General features: G+C 38.2%; 1 protein-coding gene across 5 annotated transcripts in view; it reads right to left on the bottom strand.

Annotated features, from left to right (window-relative positions):
• The window catches only part of LOC124163629 (disks large 1 tumor suppressor protein), a 1,021,363-nt gene that overhangs the window by 501,735 nt on the left and 497,679 nt on the right, over nucleotides 1–21,949 (bottom strand). The window lies entirely within an intron of this gene.

Raw genomic sequence — 21,949 nt, 5'->3', positions numbered from 1 at the left:
GTGTAGAAAATTACGATACAATTTTTTTATTTATTTTTCATATCGACGACATTGTATTGAACATTAAGAGCTATTTTTTTATTTCCGTTCTTCTGCTCTCATTTTTTTTACAAATATTCCAAAAATAAATTAAGCTTTTTTCCTTCCAGGAATATCTTTATCCTACCTTCATTAAAAAATGGAACATCTCGAACATTTAGTATTTCAACTTCCTTCCAGCTTCCTCTCTGAGATTTTTTTTTCTTTTTCGATTCCACTTCCGTCTATATTTTCATAATTACTGAAGGCAAGCCCTTCCTATATTATTCTACACTCACTCGTTTATAGGAGTTTTTCATTAAAAGTAAGCAATCTATATCGTATTGGTTCTGAAATTCTTCACGCCCTTATGCAAACACATTCATTCTTCTTCTAGGGGGAGAATAATCGTCTTCCTTCATGTACCATCCACTCATTTTACTATCAGTCCGATAGATGTATCAAATAAAGATCTATCCTAACTTGATATTACTGCGCAAATAAATTGCATTGATTTGCTATTACTAAATCGAAACGGTCTATCTCCATCGCTGTGTCAAATGTCAAAAACATTGTCACGGCTATTGCATAAGTTACTTTATTGTGACTGGTATTGAATCAGGCTATCATGTAAAGGCCGCGATACACGGTGATTGAACATGTTGATGATCATGCAAATGAAATAATTCGCACTACCATCATTCACGGGATCATGCGAGCAAAAATAGAACATGTTCTAATTTCCATTGAATGATCATGCGCATAAATGTTCATTCGCGAATTTTTCGGTTGTACACGGCGAATAATTTCATTCGAATGATTATTCAGCATGAAGATTCGCATTATCTTTCACCGTGTATATCGTTCTTAAGAATTGTGGAGAACATTTGCTACGGACATTGGGAAACACCAATAGATCACGAAGGGAATAAAATGCTTATTTTATCGGGAGTATGAGAGTGACGGAGGTAAGATAGCAAAGGAAGGGTGTACCGAATAAAAAATTTCCACAGGAAGAGAACAAACTGGTTTATAGAGGGGAATATTCGAAGTGAACAAGTACGCATTACGAGAGTTGATCTCATACGATAACCATGCATAAAACCGGCATGGGGATATTCTCCTCTTTCCACATTTACGGCATCTCGTTCATTTTTCTGGAAAAATCACTAGCATGTGAGAACTGGTATTATCCTGTAATCCTCTTTCCATGAGTTCAACTTCGACGAATTTTTGGCGGAAACCTAAACTGATACTTTCATTTGTTTCTTCGTTATTGTTTTGAGCCTGAGAATAAGAAATACGAGAAGAAGGGATGAAGAAAGTTTTCTACTCTTAAAGATGAATACATGGAATCCGAGTAGCGTTCCTCGACGAGGAAAGTGAGGAAAGCAACAGCGAAATCGGATAAAGAAAAGGTGAAAGCGGATGAGAATGGTGCAGAAGGAAGCGAAACTGGAGAGGTATTTAATTAGCCCCGTCATCAAAAACTATCCAGCGAGAGAAGAAGTCCGGCGAGGAGTTCTAGTGGAAATTGAAAATAAAACTAAAAGCAGAAGGCCAAAAGAGACACTGAGAATGAATGATGGAACTCCAGAAATTCATTAATACCATGTGGCAAAATATGGGCTTATAGCGTTTTTATTATTTCTTAAATTTTTTTAAAATACTTCTTGAAGCAGCAATAAAATTGCGGTATGTAAAGGGTTATCAAAAATAATGGTGCGGCTTCAGTAATTCAACGGAAGAAACATATTCTTGTGGTTGCACATCAAAAGCTTTGTTCATTGGATATAAATTCGCGACCTAAACCACTTAATGACCACGATTAATGAAGTAATGACAATTATAAACGAAGTAATGCTAACAAATGTTTGGGCAGAAGTTGAGTATCGTTTGGACACTTGTCGAGCGACCAAGGGCGCACACATTAAAATGTATAAATTATGTAAAAGAACTATTTGAGACGACAAATTCGAAAAATAATAATTCTGTTAACAGTTAAGCCATGTTCAAAACAGCACCATTCTCTTTAGAAAACCCTGAATTATCGGCGAGTTATACAATACCTACATTACGTACACTGACGCGTCAAATGAACTTCTAAAAGATGGCTGAAACTTCTGGTAAGGGATACTATTTTCATGGAAATATTGGTTAACTAACGTTTATATTCCTAAATTAATGCCTTAAATAGAAAATAGATATAACACTAAAATATTCGATCCGATCAAATCCGAAGTAATAATTCGATTCAAATACCTGGATAAATTATGATAGAGTGCCGACAGAAAATAGGCGCCCTCTTTAACGAGATACTGAATTCGTAAAATAAGTTGCATAACTATTACTTCGCCCTAAGCACTAATGTATGCACCAGTGGATCTTGAACTATGGCTTAGTATTTTCCGGTGGCTGGCTTAGAACGTTTTACATGTTCAGCCTTGCAGTGGAAACGGTCAATACTCATTACAAGCATCAGGTTTTCTTATAACGGACGTTAATCTGTGTTGGGATTCCAGGGCTATTTTGGCGAGGCGCCCTACCAATTTTATGGTCTGGTTTGTTTTGTTTTACTGACAGAGTCTGCTTTCTCACTAGATATCAACTCCGGAAACCCGTGGCGCTTGCCCTTGAGGTGAGTAAGGTGTTGCTTACATGGCATGAAAATAACCTATACCGCGCATCTAGTGCAACGCTGGTGGGACTTACACGTTGTTGCTTTGTTGAATTTGAACATGAACGATTGAAATTAACAATGTTGCACAGAATCTGAAGGATTTAAGTACAAACTAAATTATAAAAAACTCCCTGAGGAAAAAATTAAACTAATCCACTGGATTGAACGAAACGTTACCACAGTAAAGAGTATATTAGATACTATGCATTATTTGCGGATGGGCATATATCATCAATTAGATTTCAATTTGTAGGATAAAGAATAATATCATAAAAGGAATATATGGAATGATGCTAGTTTCCACAATACTTTCTCCGCCAGCCATAACACACACACTCGTCCGTGGGGAATGTAAACACTTAGTTGAAGACTAATATGATTCATTTCCGTAAGGAATCGAGCAAAAAATATGAGGGGTAAGGACGAAATATCCTCATCAAAAGCCACACGCGAACAATGGGTTAATGCATATGATTTATTTGAGCTGAGATTTTGGCTAACTTTGTATAACTCATATATCAAAGCACGATCAAATAGAAAAAATAACCTGAAGGTCCGCGAAATGGGTTTTATGAGGAAGCAAAAAAATCTCCACTCTCTCGGGGTTAAAAATAATCCCATCCTCAGGGAATATGGAATGAGAAATCTCCATTATTTTTTTAGCCCTTCAGTGAAAAAAATTTGGTATGGAAACATTCGTCCACCAAAGAAAAAGATACTTAAGAAGTGTGAGATAGAAGGAGATAAAATAATTCATCAAATGCATGATTCCACACTCGGAAACTATGTAACGCTTACAAAAAACACCAAAATACTTCACGTCAATTAATATGTAACCACAGGAGAGGATTTAGTTGGATCATTAAAAATTCATAGGATGAACACATCAACATAGGAATTCTCTGCCACTCCTTGTCCTGCTTCATCTAGTCGTAACGTCTTCGATCGTAATGGAAAGTCCGAAAACCTGTCTAAAATATGTTAGCTAAAACCACATGGAATATTATTTATTAGAGTGTCAAGCCGTCCAAAATAGACAGGAGAAAAGAGAAAATTTGAGCAAGGGTGATTTCAATACACAATATTATTAAACTTAACTGGAAAAGACTGTAAAATCACAATGAAGAACTCAAAGAGCAGTATAAACTGATATATGGAGGAAAGAAAAGCATCAGCGTGGACGTGGATAAAATTCGCGCCTAAGCACCATATCTTTTCCAACTGAAGTTCCCACATTTTATCAGGCAACCATTCCTACCGACAAATTACCTCGCACGACTTCAAGTCAAAGTCGCATCGGAAACAAAGTTAGCTTCATTTCGAACCCGTCCAATAATTACGCATATTTACGACCTGTATTCTGCGGTGGATGCAATCAGTCATCGATCCCAAAATGCGAACGAAACCGATGGGTACAGAGGACTATAGGCACATTAACATGGATGCTCACTGAGCACTACTTGTGGTCTGGTGTCAGAGGAGAGCACTCGAATGCGTGGGCCACCTGAAACGTGCCGCAAATTACCGGAACAAAACAAATTTTCAGCTGACCCCTGAAGTATAAAGCTGCCTACACCGTGGACGGCAAAGGATGCAAAACAGTGACATTAATAGGAAGAGGACTGGTGGGCAGCGCCGTTTCATCGAAGCATGAAATGAAAACGCCCGGGTGTCCGAAACTGAGGTCTCTGGTAAAGAGTAGCCAAATAGGTAGGGGGACAGGGCCCGGCACATACTAAAAGAATACGGTAGAATGAATGGGCGCGGAAAGCCACAGTGAAAAAGCTGGTAAAACAAAGGCAAGCGCATATTAATGTTGAAAGTAACAACGATCGTCTGCTACTTGGTTTTCAAAGGTTGTGACTACCAAAAAAATGGCTAATTTAATTTTCACGCGATAATTATTCTTGGATGCCAATGGTATTCACTCTACTGCTCCGTCAGCAAAACTATGCATGTATTAAGTATTTCCAACCCACCATTAGTAATTTGATTTATGTATCTATATATACCAGGAATAAAATTCACCTTAAAAAAACGTATGGCTTACCCGGAATTGAAACTCTCCCGATCTAACCCCGGTTCCAATCCAAGCATTGCCAAATTATGCAGAGTTTGAGTTTTCCCGGGGTATAGTCTGAAGGAATAATACTCGAGTTTCCCACCGGGATACACGAGTATTATTCCTTCGTAAATGCGAGTATTATGCCTAGGGCTAGTCTGCCATCGTCGTCAGGGGTAAAATGATAAGATTCCACGAAGAAGACGAGATCCTGAAGATGATGGCATACTCAGACTTCAAAACGTTGGTTCCAGTTACCCAAAACACAACCTGTGGGAAACCCGAGAATTATTCCTTCATGCCAAATTATTTCTTCATGGTGACACTCATCCGTGGTTTGATAAAATTTCAGCCGTGCGGGTGACTGTGAACTGTGTGACTAAGTCAAGTATCACACACAATATTTCGATCTAAGCATCATCCAGAAGGCGTCCCTTCGCCATTCTTGTCGTCCAATTGCCCTGCAATGATTGCCTTCATCAGACCTTCATGTGACATTAAATGACCGATTACATATTTCAGCATTCTTACCAGTAATTAAACCGAATATATAACTAAAGTATAGCCAGTCCTTATCACCATTCGTCGATTACTCCGGCAGAACAAAAATCATCCGATGTTAGAGCAGTGCGACAACAGATTTATGGTACCGTGGGGGTGTATTTACGAGCACCGAAAAACGTTTCCCTGGAGCCCAAATTGTGCAGTCAATGGTCACACATGTATTTAGGGTGGTAGGACCTACCGTGGGACGAATTTGAGGAAATTTTCCGTCACAACAGACCATAAACAAGTCGGAATGTTAATATCCAGATTGGACGGCCAGATCCTCATAGCAATTGGCGGAAGGAGGATTTGCAACCGCTATAAGACAAAGTTATTCGAAAGGGTGGGTCTTATATGAAAGGGATAACTTCGCGCAATTCATGCTCGACGACAGAACAGAGAACACACTGCTATAACTGAATGAAAGAAAAAAGTTGGGAATACTATTCGAAGCACTAAATAATGTAGGAAACAATGATACAGGAGTATCCATTTCAATCTCATTTTTTAAGTTAATCGGAGAATATGAAACCAATTATAAGCACTCCTCGACTCAATAATCTACTGAGAAATCAAATTTGAAAGAATACCTTGGTATTCACACACACGCGTCGAAACCACCAGATGTGTCGAAATCTGTCGTATCAAGAAAATAAATCTATAGTTAAAAAACTAGACACTCTTTCAATGTGAAATACAGCCTCCTCATGGCTAATCCATTTACTATTGAACCATAAAAAAATATTTGTGCATATCTTTGAGCTCCTTCCCTGCCTTTTATTTTTTATATACCATGACTCCTATGAATCTTACTATAGTCCATCGATGGAAAACGAATTTTGAGCTTCCTTTACCATGTGAAATGCTTACTTGGGACGCCGGTATCACCTATGAAGAGGTATGGTACAAATAATATAAAAATTATATTATGTTTCTTGATAAACTTCAGCCGCCTCGTTGCAAGACACCTCCTTGTGCATGGGCCATGGAGTGAGATCGTCATGTACCCTCATTTGGTTAAAAAAAATCGCTATGTAAATTTCTAAAAAGTTTTCCCGTGAGTTAAGGCAAAAAGTATGATTGATTATTTTGGCTCATCTATATGCTGTCATGACTACCGTCGATCAGGTCTTCCCCTGGGGTTTAAGATTGATGTCTACCTTTTTGATTTTTGCCTCTGCTTGTATAGTCACTACCACCTTGGACATTACGTCAATATCGAGGAGCCATGATACAGCTGAAGAACGAACTACAGTTGGGAGTGTACGCATCAATATAGTTGGGTTTTTACGCTTAAATTCACCAAGTAAAACGATAGCTAGTCTTTATGAACATTCGCTCATGCGTACTATGAAAAAAGACAATTTACAACAATAATTAAAAGTCGGTGTATCATTCAGGGTAGTCTAAAAAACGCTTCAATTACATTCTTTGCTTTTTTTTTCAAAATAGGAAACCCTAAACTCTAAAGATTAAAGAAAAATCCTGTGAAAGTATTATTGCGGTAAGTGTTTAACGCCATACCCTTAAAAGATGAGATGTATGTATTATTTTCCTATGTCTTGAACCTTTAAAGATTTAGAGCGCGGGCTAATCAAACTAAATAAAAACGCCAATTATACATTGAATATACACGCAATGCAAAGTCGTTTTAAAAACCATTTAGAAAGCCTTTAAAATTACCCAACACAACCAATGATCGTGTATACAGCTCTGTTTACCTTTCATGTCCAAGAGCATTCACTTGCAAACGGAAACGCGTCAAATCCAAAACGAAGAAAACCTTAGGTAAAATCACAGACAAAACAGGGCCAGAAGCTTTTATTTTTGCTTACTGGAAAATGATAGCCTGAGTTCTCCATTAGGCGTCATTCATTTGTAACGCTGAACCCTAGGAATTCATTCTCTAACGTAGGACGTAATAGCTTCAAGAAGACCGTCATAGAGATGGATAGTCCAATTCCACAGCGAAATAGCTTTCAGCTCTCCCGACAAAGGCTATAAAAGTCGCTCAATGCGTTTCTCAGCTATTTCGCAAATCAGCCATCGATTAAGGAGGGAAATGAACAGCACTTGGGTCGCTGAGAAAGATTTAGGGCATTCCCGGTAAAATAACGCGATAAAGTTCTCTCGGGTTTGTAGCCGGATGACATAAGCCCCGGTCCTAGGATTTGAAATCCGTCACTAGTGCTCAGGGAAAAGATTTGGCCAGAGATACCCCATTATTTCATGGGAATCTCATGGCAGACTTAGAATCTTAGGACACGATGGATTTTTTCACATGGCAAGAAACTCGAGACAACTTGATCAAGCATTGGGCCGTTGCCTTTAACTGGAATTCCATTAGCTACATAGAAGAAAATTTTTGTACACTCCGGAACTGACTCCAAAATAATAAAAAAAAATGTTTGCTTCAATAATTATTGGCGAATGCCTCCATCCATTCACTTGAAAAATTTGATTCGTCAACATGGAACACACAGAAAGAGAATGAGGGAGAGGGCGGTGTTAAGACTCACGCGGCCAGTGACGTCAACAACTATAAACGCACTTTTCAATTACATGGTTAACAGCTTCAAACAGTGGCAACTGCATAATTCATTCGAGAATAACAATAAAACCCAATCACGGTTAAGTAGCTCGGTAGAAAACCCACAATAGTATCGCAAACAATAAAACGCCAGTTGCTGCTTTTAGTTTCCAAATACATACTACACCTACGAGGTGGCGTGCAAACCACCACCAAGGTGAGCGGCATGGGAATACTAGAATCTGTGGTTAAAATTATTTCGATAAAATGGCGCCTATTTCTTTGATCGAAAAGGCCAAAAAAGCATACCTCTTCATGACACCAGATCAGAGAGACTGATCTCAAGCTTGGGGCGTATCTACTTGGTAACAAACATACGCAAACAGGAATAATTTACAGGCGATATATAGTAGTGGGCACGAAGGAAAGCCAGCACTACAGCCGCGGGTCACTATTCAAAGCAATAAAATTGTGATAAATAGACTATATATGCCGGAAGGATGGATAACAAAGGCGAAGATCTTTCTAAGTCAGGTTTTCCTGACAAAAAAGGCTGGAATGGTTAAACGAGACCAGATGTATCCACAGCGTTAACAAAATTGCTACTCAAAGTGGCCACACTAAATCTCCTCGTCGCGGATCAGAGAAAACAGACGATGCTCTGCTTTACAGAGTAATGCGCGTTATGGCAAAGCAAGGGAGATTTCTCGGCGTATTGAAGAATTCCCAACCAACAAAACAGTAATATTTTCGATAACAGTAAGGGAAACACAAAATTCTTTGTATGTACCTATGAGTCAAAGGAGGAGTCATGGTACATAAATAATAAATATATGGTAGAAAACCAAGAAACTCTTTCACGTCAACCTCTTAAACGTCAACCTCGAAATAACTAAGCTTTACTCCACTGAACTTTGAAAAAATATAAATATCTAACAAAATGATCACAGAACAGAAAAACGAAGAAAAACAGAAATCCTACGCGAATAATAGCGAGCACGATGCACTAATAGAAAAAAGTGGAAGCGCTTTCTTTGCCGCGCGTGTCCGCTTAGCTCCGAATGGGATTCCACGCACGTATCTGGCAGCGAGATGGATTTGTCCCAATAAATCACCATCCATGCCCGCAAGGAAAGCGAGAAGAGAAAAAATGGAGGCATCGGCGCTGCGCACATTCGTGCTAAAAAAAGTGATATTTATATCCGTAAGGAATCTCTTGCGTTACTCGGCTGTTGCGCGTCGAAGATTTAGAAAGGAGGGGCACTTTCTCAAAAGGAGCAGCTAGCTGTCCCGTCTTCTCGACGGCGTGCTTTCTTGGGATGAGTTTGAAGAGGAAGAGTGCGGAAAGGAGTCCTCGTAGCAGGAATGTGCGTGTCATATCCGCGGGAAGAGTAATTCATGTAGCAACGCCCGCCGCAGTTGAAGATGTGCCAAATTTTCCCTTTTTATCGCCGCCCTTTGTCGGTAAGAGTAATTTACGAGGTGAATGTGAGCACTTTCTCTGTGGCTTGGGGATTGTAATAATTAAAAAGAAAAAGAACTCCTAACCAGGTCCGTCTCGTGTTCGACGAGGTCGTTAAAAATACTTCATGCCGGAGGGAAAAATCTTATGTGTACTTATTTTCTAGCAACAATTTTTTTTTAACGATTCATTCAAGCATGACAAAGATAATGCATAAGCCTTAATAGTGGGATAAAACTTTTTACATTCATTAAAAGTCACTGCTGACTAATTTTCATTTTAAGAAGGCACAGTTGACTTGGGAAATGTAGTTCTAAGATTTCAACATGCGTGTGATCAAATTAGAGTCATTATTAATAAAAACCGCGCCCGTCCAACCACATAAATCTACAAATGAAAACTCCGTGATACATATGAGGAATGGTATTAAATGATACTTTCTGACGAAGCCTTCAACACGGGAAGAGTTTAATTTAAAAACATACAAAATAAAAGAGCTATTGATTTATGATGATAATCACGGCTGAAAAGCTTCTACCAGCTGTGATTACCGGCTTTTCTGAGACGGCAGTAAGTCTAAACATCTGCTCAAGGGATATGATGAAACACCCGATCAACTAAATTATTTACATTGCATGTATAATAAAATGATTAATACTGATTTTTTTGTCAGCAAGGTTTCTAAAAGGTTCATAATAAAAATCTGATTAAATATTCACTGTGCTAAAAATTAGCTACAACTTATTCCATCATGTTAAAAAAAAGTATGCTATTCATGTTATGATTAAAGTTTTTTCCGTATAATTTTAGCAATTTATCATTATTAATCTTCCACTATGAACTCGATGATGGAATTCGGCCATTGGTATTTGAAGAGAATAAATCTCTCGTAACAATTATTTCGCCTTTTATCGCTCCCGCATTGCTACCTAACGCTGCGTCACGATGCAGGAAATTCGTTACCAAAAGTATGCAATGGAATATTGGGGTACTGCTGCAGCAAAAAATATAGAGAACCGTAAGCTATTAAAATTAATTTATAAATTAGCATAATACCCAGGAAAATATCCAATGCAATGGAATGATGATACGAAGGGGCACTCCAAGCACTGTGAAAATAATTTAAGCACTACAGAGTATATTCACATACAACATTAGGAGCCTCTTTTTATTGCTTCCTGCATGTACAATTTTACGAGCTGGATACATCAGTAATGCAGTTTATTATGTTAAATCTAATGATTTCGATTTTATCTCACTAAACCTGTCTGATGCCTAAATGGTTTAATGATTTGCTAAATACAGTTAGGGAGATTTCTATGATTTTTCGGTGATGGTGCTGCTTGCGTCAGAACTCATCGAAAAATACGCAGAAATTCCTGAGATAAACGTCAGAGTTTAATACGTTTATTAATGAATCCTTACAGCATTTTAAGTGTGGAAAAGAATATGAAGCATTCGTAAATTTGTAGACATCATACCGATCTATATATACTCATTCGACGAATGAGGTCTCTGTTTTATTATTTTTTTCCACTCCACGTGACACATATTTTCTATTATTTCGTCCGAGTCACGAATGGACGAAAAATTCAAAGGACGCAACTACTCAGCACTCAGTTGTGAAAGGCTTTTTTCTCGTTACAATGAATGAGGAAATTCTGCAGTAATTAGACCTCTGATTGTTAAGAATTTTTAATAAGCAAAGTACGCTTTCGTTAATGAACCATTTAGTACCAAAATAATTGAATGCTCAAATTGATTATTGTTCTCCAACAATTGGATATGAACGAATCATTACGCACTTACTTGGCAGTTAATGGATCGAGTCGGAAACTCTTCACTCCTTCATTCATAGTTTCCCAGAGTAAAGGAGACGCCAGAGGGGATGAGTATAAATTGCGGCATGGAATGCGGTTATTAATTGGATGATGAATAGATGGGGCTATTGTTATCTTTCTCATACGAAGCCATTTAGCGACGAAAACCATATGCTTGGCACGTCACGACGAAGGCCAGAAAAGATGGGAACAAAAATTTCAATTCGAAATTCTCTGAATTCATACTTTCACATTTTAGCGAACGGTTTCAGCATATTTATTTCACAGGGTATTAACGGCTTCCGAAATAATAAATCATGAAATCATATAAAAAATTAAAATCAACGTATCAAATGAATTTCAATGGCGAATAATCAGATTGATATTTCACTGAAATAACATCGTAATTAATTTGAAGACTTTCACGGCAAGTTCACATTCGCAGGAATAAATTAACTTTCTTTCAGAATGAATCTTGAGATTGGACTGCCGAAGGACAAGGGCCCAAAAATCTCCAAACTTTCAGTGAATCACTAACTACCGATGATATATGGATGGGCATCGAGTTTTGTTATGAAAAAAACCATCGCATAAGGAACAAAAATACTCGCGCCTCTCCCAGGCTTAATCAAATAAGCACTTTAAGTGACAAGTCATTTCTGAGGCGAAAATAGCAAGTTCCATTTTAAAGTCAACAAGAAATGTAACATTTCTAATTCTAAGAGTTCAAAACACTCAATTTACTCAGAGCATGAATATTATGTTCAAGATAATGCTTTAGGTTAGAGGACTCTTCAATTCGCCAGCAGATAAAAAACGGATAGAGACATAGATCTGGATTATCGATGGCAGGCATAGCCATCGACGTGGACAAATAATCTAATCTCATTAATGTACCAGGTTTCCATGAATAAGACCAATGAAATCTAAAAAGTACAAATCGAAATAGTGACTTTCTCGACACAAACTCACGAGAGATAATTATTACAGGGTAAATATTAAATATCCAATTATCGGAAAAAATTATTTTGAAGTAAAACACCATAAAATTAACAAAAATGAGACTTCAATAATCTATTTACTCGCCTCAGAGAGAAATTTTAGCATGGACATTCGTTATTTATCCGCGTACCGCTTTTCATCACATTCAGGCCACCGACGTAATACACACAATATATCCAACAAAGCGGAGGAGAGCTCGGTATCTTGACAAGGTGCCTGATACACAATACCTACGTCAATCACAGCAACTAAGGGATGACAGGCGAAACCATAACAAGACTAAATTTTCCACCCAAGAAACACCGAGTAAACCCAATAAAGCCCTTTCAAAAGGTCTTCCTCCATTGAAAGGTCTTCATGGAATAAATACCACGGCTTAATTTTACCCGAAAAATGAATGATATATTCCAGTAGCAAGGGAGAATATATGAAGGTTAGGAATCACCGATCCCCCTAAATGAATTTCATCTTTTAAGCTGTCCATCGCCCGCAGCTTACAGCTATCGGAGTACTTCCTATACACCCACTTATAATTTTTTTTATTTCACGTTTATGTTCTATAAAAATACGATGGGGCGTTCCAATTGAAAGTTACACGAGTCCTAAATTTAAATTGAAGGCATACGCTTCAGTGATGCAGACCCATTCAAGGAAAACCCTTCCGTTAAAATCAAGGCAAAGAAATTGAATGTCAAAAAATCTGAAGTCATAACATTATAAAAGCCGATAACCCATTTTCCTCAGAAATGATGAACTGCCCTGACAGCAATTATTTATGGAAATTCTTAGAAATAGCCAAAGCAGAAAATATTAATTCACATAAAGCAACCACAGAGTTTATTCGTCAAGAAGACACCGATTTTATTCGCTTTCCCGTTTAAGATATATCCTGTCATGAAACGCTACAAAGAGTGCACGATGAGAAAAAACTCGATGGGAACACGTAGATGACTGTCGTAAATGCGAGAAAATTAAAGGAGATATCATTCTTCCCAATTTGAACCCTTTGCTTATGTAGAAACTAATGAACACTGTTCGAATTTCACAGGCATATTTCCAGACTTTAAAACTTTATTCTGAAAGCACATTCAATTCTACATTCCTTCAAAACCGCAACGGAGTTAGATGACTTTCCATTCTACCCAGAAGAGTGTCCACTCCACGTATGTAGCCTTAGAATACCGCGGAAAGGACGGAATATCATTATGGTTTTAATGGATAAGGGTTTTTCCCTCCACTCTCTGTCATGCAGTCGCCCCAAGTCATCGATACCTTCTCCATCAATCCGTTTTTACCCGATGACGCAAAGTAATATTTGCCTACGCTCGCGACACTCTTCAAAACTCACTTATTGATTGACACTCATGAAAAAATTAAAATTTACACACCTCGTCTTTAATTAAGGGAAAAAAAACTGTGTAGTTCCAATTCAAGTGTCGAATTCTAAAATATGTTTAGAAATTAAATTCGAAATGCAAACAAAGAAGTACACCTGAGCCAGGATGCAACGGAACGAAAAATATTGAGAAATGGGCAGGTCTATGGCAGCAAAGCAAACAAGTATCAAGGAACATAGATATGTACATACCTGATATAATTATTACATAATAATTCCAACATTTATTAGTTTGCGAAATACCAAACTCTCCCTTTCCCAAAAAAATCGAACCGTATCTCCTCGCGACCTCATACACGTCTTATTGTTAGACCTACAATTAGATTTTTTGATCGACAAAGAACAGCTTTTAGAGTGAGGCAGGGAACATCATCTTAGAACCGTATTATATAATTCCAAGGTTCAACAGAAACGCTTACATTAAAGAGATATATGAAGGAACAGGAAGAGGAATTTTTTATTAGAATAGTCCAAAAAAATAAAGGAATTTAATGAATACTAGGTCGAACTCATTAGGCAGTCACATCTCTCACTAAGAGCACTGAAATCTCCATTATTCCGGTTATCGGCTTATGTAAAAACACATTCCCGCCACATACCTATCAAGACACCTTGCGGTATAGTATCAAGTGCAGACCACCATTAATTAGCCTTACCTCACACCCCAAATTCCCAACAGAATATCATCTATAGGATGAGATTGGATTTCTACAGTCACTTCTGCAGGCTCAACCGATTCAGGTGTCATATAGTGGAAGTTTGACATATTGAAAAAAAAGGTAGTCGTACTTATCCACAATTGTTTCATGCGTACGACGCGTTTCGGCTCATGGAGCCATCATCTGGTCTACCATTACGAATTAAATGATTGTGATAAAGTACAACTACCTTTTATTTCAATGTTTATGAAGGCCTTAAAAGTGTAAAAAGCACAAGAAGGAAAAAATGATATGGCAGCTACTGAGAACCCATCACAGGTAGCTCGCCCCGTCTCTTTACCCATCAAAGACGACCAGCAGGAAAAAAATATATGTAGTCATGAACCCGGTGAAGGAGGTCATGATTGATCACTGCCCTTAACCCACGTCTGAGTTCAACCTATTCCTCACACCTACTATGTTCCACCCATTCCCCAAAAAGAATTTTCACGGAGGAAACGAAGCTTGGGAGGCAGTCGGCAAGACAAAGTGTGACGTAAGGGGTGTGAAGGCAGGGGTGTGAGTGGAACGAAAAGACGAGCAAGAGAAAGTTGATTTACACGGTTGGAAACTATGCCAACATAATTACGGCTGAACTGAGAGACGGAGAGGGTGCCATCATCGCCCTAGACGGCGCGGGGAGAAGCGGCTGATAAAATTAATTGTCTCACAGCACTTGAGTTGAATGGAGAGAATGAGGAGCGGGTTGGCTGAAAGGTTGGATTTTCCGCAGAAAGAGAAATTCTTAAAGCTAATCGAGTGAAAAACCTTATTATTATTCAATTCTGACATTTTTGGAGCAAACAAATTTTCCGTTTTCTTATCTGCAGTTAAGAAAAATTCAAGTTTTTTCTTTCCGACGAATGGTATTGAAAAATTGTATTCGGTTGTTCACCCAGGGGCTCAGGTTCTCTTTTAGTGCCGGCATTTTGATGTCTGAGCCCTCATGAAGATCGACGACTCGGCCATCGAAACGTCGGCAGTAATGGAGAGCCTGACCTGGACGCTAACTTAATTATTTACAAATTACAGAACAAGTAGCGAATGAAACGCAACTTTTAAATAAATACATGGATCGTGAATACAGAGTTTATAAATGGCCACGAAAAAAACGTCTTACCAACCGAAATCAGTCTTTAAACATACAATTTAATACGACGCAACGCGTTATCAACATTAATTTCAATTTAACGAAGTTATGCAGTGTTTATTCAGCAACCCCTCCCAACAAAAAAGTATTTATTCTACGTCTATATCTAGAATGATAAATTGATTTTCGTTCACATGCTAGACGATGAACAATCACCGAACCTATACAAACCAACGCGTTGTAACGAGCTCTTTTCCAAAGGTAATATTTTGGACTGTTTTCTTGGAAAGTTTCATCAATTTTATCTTCAAATAAATCCCAATAGTGGCTAAAATAAAATATAAATCCAGATTTAGTGAAAAAATGCGCATGCCTAAGAAATTTTTATTTAATAATTTTCATCCTAATGCCTAGAAATTTCGAAGCAATTCTATCCCAGCCATCTTAATATAAGAACTTCCGGGGGGAGGGGTTCCGCAAAAATTATAAAATTTAAAAGAGCTTTAAATCCCATTTTCACGCCTCGCAAGAAACTTAGCCGCCAGAGTGGAGAGAATTAAATGCTTGCAGGCCGATTACGTCATGGCGAAACACCGCCGCTCTGGGCGTGAAGGCGGCTGAGGGGACAATTTTCTGAGCGCTAAGAGACCACTAATAGCCTGCACTCGAGCGCTAAAGAGAATTCAGGAACGAGACAACGCGTACAACAAATGCATTCTTAACGAGGCGGAAACTCTTAACCCTTAAGAAGCTCTGCTTAAAATTTCATCCCTTACATTTAACCACATCACATAAAGGTAAAGGCTTATCGCAAAAGAAAGGATTTGGAAACCAGTCTCCTGCTAACGGTAGTGTTCGAACATATCGAAACTCTGGGCGTGGGATTAATATAAAATTCTGTCAACTCGTGACTTAATACCTCGAAAAAAGAAACAAAACCGAAAAAATAAGAAAGCGCAAGATTTACCCTGCGCATTGATTTTTACTAATCGTTTCTTCAATATTTCTTTCTAGAGTTTATAATAGTGCGATGTCTTCCTGGAAAAACTCTTGCCTTAAAAAGCAAAAAAGGACAAAAATTCAATGGTCATTCGGGGTGGCACACCCATATGGGACTTGAGCCTCCACGGTGATAGTCCACGAATTTAAAATGTAAGAAAATTTAATTATTTGTGCGATAAAAAATCCTGAAGTGTGCGAACAATAAATATTAGGAGAAAGACGTTCGTATTTATCCGATAAATCGTCCGCCTCAAATTTTCCCGCTCCAACCTGCACACAGTGTATTTAAAAGGCGGAGGAATGCCATGTAAAACATTTCCGAGGAGATTATAAGAACTGAAGGGAAAACATCTTCCCCATCAAAACTTAAACGGAGACAACCCGAATACTTTTATGACCCTAATGGACACAAAATTTAAGAAAAATACGCCAACAGACTTTTTGCCCAAACGGAATAGGAATTTAAAAAAAATTAAGAATAGTCTGTTTAGCATATTAAATTAATGGTCACATTTTCATACCTTTACTTAAGTTATTATATTTTGTCACTTATTTAGGTATAACATAGACATAGGTACTATCAATTATGCTACTTGGAAACGTAATAACCCTCTGAGAGTTTATTATTTAGCAGCAAACTATTAGGAATTATTTTTACATTCAAAAATCTATGTCTGTCTTTCTTTCATTTTCCATAAAACCTCAACGGATAAACAAGCAAGTCGTCGTATAAATCACCTTATCCACTGATTATCTTTAGCAGCCATAAGCTCTGTCTGCAACTTAACCTCATACCGAGCATTTTTTCCTTGTAGCCAGAGTAAACACTTCGCCATTAGACTTTATTTCCACGCATAGATCGTTCGTAATCACTCTACGCAGTCACAAAGTATAGCACTTAAAGGTACTCTCCGAGGTCATTCCAACAGAAAAAATGGACAGCGAGGGGCATAAAAATTTCCCTTTAAAGTTAATTCATAGCCTTTAGTGCGTAGAACGTCTTTTTCTGCCATTATCTCTGCCTGCCATTGAACTTCTTAGAGAGCATCTTTTTTGTTCCAAGCGTGATAAGCGGTTCACTATTAGAATTTATTCACGTACACAGACAGTACGCGATCGCACTATGTTCTAGTCACAGGCTTAAAACTTGAACGTGTTCTCAATTTGACGTAATTTAACACAAAAACTGGACAGCGAGGCTTGAAATTTTCCCTTTAAAAATAAATTCGAAGTCTTTTGCACGATTTGTGTCTTTTTAGAACCCCACCCCTCGATGCCTTTAGCGTTATAACCGCGCCCATAAATTCTTTTACGATAAACATCCGCTTGGATGACCACCACCGCGTTTCGGGACGGACACGTAAGATATGCGGGCCGCAGGAACGAATGCGCGGCACAGAGGGGCGATAAAAACAGCGCCCGGGTCATTGTGGCTTGACAGGGATGAAATAATACTGGTAGTTCTGAGAAGAGAAAGGAGAGGGCGGATTATTCTTCGTTTTCAAGAATTGTATTGTCTTCCTTCGTAGTACAGTTTGTTTGGAATCAAGGGTGCGTCGACGAAAAAGGTCATGCTATAGATCTTCTAGTAGATAGGCTATTTTACAATGGAAATAAGGATCAGGTGCCTAGTTTTTCGACATAACGAAGCTTAATTTCACGTATCAGGTTTTTTAGAGGATCAACATCATTAGGTGGTGAAAAATAATGACCATGATATCGATCTTCAATGAAACCCGGGTTCAATGAAATTTCCACTGCCATAAAAGAAATCCAATTGATATTATATGTTAAATTCTTATATCTCCTCATAAGCATGGTAGTAATAAAATTACCTCAGGCTATTCCATTAGACATGAAATTATTTCAGAAAAATTGAAGCCATTTCGAACATATCCATTTCACTAGTTGTGATTCTCTCCTCATTTACAAAGATTTATTTTTTATGGTAATACACTAGATCGATTTAGGGACAATGAATGAATAGGTATATTTTAAAATAAACTGATTGAATACATTTTCAAAAAGTTTCGAAAAATATTAAATGGTTTTACAACAAATTAACATTTTCTATTATTCGCACTGATAAATCGATGGAGGTAGTTAATGAAAACTGGAAAACATTCAACTTCCACCAGGATGAAAATTCTTAAAGAGGTTCACTATTCATCTCGACTAAGCGCCACCTCTATCTACAATAAGATTACCCTTAGTCTGTAAGCCTGAGGAGCTTGTACACAAGCAAACCACCCGCAGAAATTCGAATAGCCCGACTCTAGTTTATTTCTTCGAAATTTCTGTACTCCGAGGCATTACCGCACAGAAATATCATGTCTCGAAACAAAACTCAAAGAACATAAAGATGTATAAATCAAACCCGACAGCTGCGTCGGACGAAACAGTCAACCGGACCAACATGGGTTTTTAGTGCTTCGCTTCTTTTCGATGCGAGCTCTTGCGCGGGGTTTTCGAAATTGCCCATTTATATATATTTCCCGCTGCCCGAAACCTTGTTTTAACTCCTCCCCATCCGCTGTCTGCTACGTGGGGGAGTCGAAGTGCCCATATCGCGGGGGAAAAAGGAATTCTTTACACGAATGCCGATGCGTACGTACCCGGGGACGGGAGACCATGAATCACTGGGAACCAGAGGGAGATGTTGCCGGAGAAGCGGCAGATGTCGGCGTTTGGTGGGATTTTGCAAGGGCGGGGGAGAGAGAGAGAGCTATTTTACGCTATGTCTCACCCCTTTCCTCCCTCGACTATCTCCCAGTGCCTACCCCATTCCTATATCCTCCCCCGCCCCATAGAACATCTTGTATGCATGCAACGGCGTTGCAAATAGAATCCTAGAGGGCTTAGGGCGGTCACGTTGTGACGCTAGGAAAGAATCCGGACAGGCGATCTCTTTCGATAGCACAGAGATTAGATATTTTGGGAGCAACCGCAAGCCTTTATCCCCAGATCAGTTTGCTATGGCGACGTGGACGGGGCTCTAAGTCTCGATGGTGGCGTAGATTTTACGCAGAGGGGATCACTTTTTTCCACAATAATAATATAATCCTTGGGGTTCGGTAGCGCTAGTGTGACGTTTACGTCATATTGATGTCAAATCAAAAATAAGAAACTAAGAACACAATAAAACACGATCCTCGACTAGAAATTCCAGCATGCATCCTTCAGTGCTGCAAATAGAATCGTAGATGACCTCGTGCGGTTGCGTAGTGAAGCCCGGTAAGCATCCGTACAGGTTTTGCATTTGTGAGGAAACTTTTATCCGCAGATCAGTTTGCTGTGGCGGCTGGAGCTGGCCTCAACGCTCGACGGTCGCGGGGATTTTACGTTGAAAAGTTCGCTTTTCGTTTTTCCTGACCCCATGGAGGGCCACAATGACAGCATAATTTGTAATGCGTTATGTTAAAGTAATCAGACACTAAAACTATAAAAAAGCTTCTTCCCCTTTCAGCATTGCGCACACACAATTCGGGTTTTCAAGCAAACCCTAAGCCTCGTTATTCGTGCAGCAATGAAGACGTGATGAGACGCTGTGAAGGCAACCGGAAAGTAGACCGTAGTATCGATCAAAATTTGGGCGAGGAAAAAAAATGAAGAAAAAATTTCCGTACAGTGAATAATTACATTATGCAATGCAAATAAATTTTTAAAGCATTGAAACTACACAAAAAGGAGGAGATGGTCTTTCGGGCGATCAAATATTGATTATAAAGCCAAATTTACGAGGATGACACATAATGACCATTCAACTAGTACAGAAAATTAGATTTTTATGGGTTTTCTGGTTATTTCCATCCGACATTCCATGAATTTTCAGGGCCAAAATGTTCTATTAGACTTTTTGATGTTTTCCTCGAGTACTAGTGATAATTCAATAACAAAATAAGCACATAAAATCATTTCTCACCCTATAACATTGCGTTCTTTCATCCTCCTAGAACATCCCACACGCATCTTTCAGCGATACAAATGGAATCCTAAAGGGCCCCGTGCGGTCTCATACTGACGCCAGGAAAGCATTAGGACAAGGATCTTAATCGATAGCGCATTTGCTTTGGCGGCTGGTACGGGTATCAAGTATCGAAGACGGAGTGGATTTTACGGCTTTCGTTATTTCCCAACCTTAGGAGGGCATTAAAGGACCGCAAAGACAATTATAGCTTAGCGTAGATTTTCTATTTTAATTTCTCCCAATTTTCTATAGTTTCATGTTTACATATTTTTGCAATTTTTCGGTCCCATTAATATATGAATCTTTTTTTATTTGTTACAAGGACCTATATTATTCAAATATTTTTTTTCTATTTTACGGAATATTTACAGGGAAGTGATTCACTGTAGTATCATTAACCTTGGAAAAAATCAAGTACATATTATAAGAATGAATTTCAACTGTTCTTGACCGATACCAATATTATATGGCAGTGGAGTGCCCATATATTGAATACATAGCAAATCTTGAAAGGATGAGGAAATATTTATTGACTTTAACCGCACAAAGAGTTTCCCAGAGTTATTTTGCCGTTTTCATGACTTTTCAAACGTTTCTGGTTTTCTACAAGAGTTCCTATCGTTAATTTGTTATTTATACGCAGGTATTAATTCAAAATCAAAAATTAAACACATTAGAGCAATAAAATACGAATATACCCCTAGAATATCCCGAACGAAACTACTACGGGCTTAACAAATAGAATCAAAAGCTTGGTGTGGTCACGTAGTGACGCCACGAAAACGTTCACGCAGATAGCACACTCGAATGGAACCGCTGACTTATACCCCCAGATCAATAATCTTTGGTGGCCACAGTGGGCCTAAAATTCCAGGCATTGCTGACATTTTTTGGATAAGAGATATAAGGTCGTTATTTAATGACTTTTCTGTCCCTATCAAATGGTCCAAAATGATAAAACTAAACAGCTAAGAATACGATAAGAAAACTCATAATTAGTGTAATTTGGCATATTTTTAATATCCCGAAAAGGCAAATGTGGTAGAATTATATACGGCTATCATACATATATCAATGTGGTTGATGATAATGCTCTGACACCCCGATCTATCCCATTTTGACTTGGGGTATCAATCATGTTTTCCGATTTCCCATGCCTAGAGAGAACCAAAACCGGTAGAAAGGGTGAAAATGTTTGAAAGGAGTCTTCGGTAGCACTCTGAAATACTGTAATCCATTGATGACCTAAGAACTATCTACCTATAAGATAAATTTTCTCCAAATTTTCTGTTACAATCATAATTTGATAAAGCAATTTAAGCCATAATCGGGAGCAGTAGATAAAGAATTATAATACCTACCATAAATCGGTGAAACACGTGTGGAAAAAAAGTAAAGAAAAGTACACATTATTTTTTAAATGGATACCCTTGAACAACGATCGAGATAAGGTAAATTAATCGATAAACTTCATGAGTAAAAATATTCATATTCCGTGCTGTTAGACTCACAAAGAACGCAGTTAATATAATGAAAAAAATCGCCTAATCAAGTGCTTCACTTTCATTATCATAAATTAAAAGGAAAAAAGGATACACGCGATACTAAAATGCTATTAATACAAACAATTAAATGGATTAAAATAAATTTGGACTCATTTGCGCAGTTATTTATCC

The sequence above is a fragment of the Ischnura elegans genome, chromosome 8 (assembly GCF_921293095.1).
Source record: "Ischnura elegans chromosome 8, ioIscEleg1.1, whole genome shotgun sequence".
Classification (NCBI taxonomy): domain Eukaryota; kingdom Metazoa; phylum Arthropoda; class Insecta; order Odonata; family Coenagrionidae; genus Ischnura; species Ischnura elegans.
The sequence above is the reverse complement of the archived record's forward strand: the minus strand, read 5'-3'. Positions and strand labels throughout refer to the sequence as shown.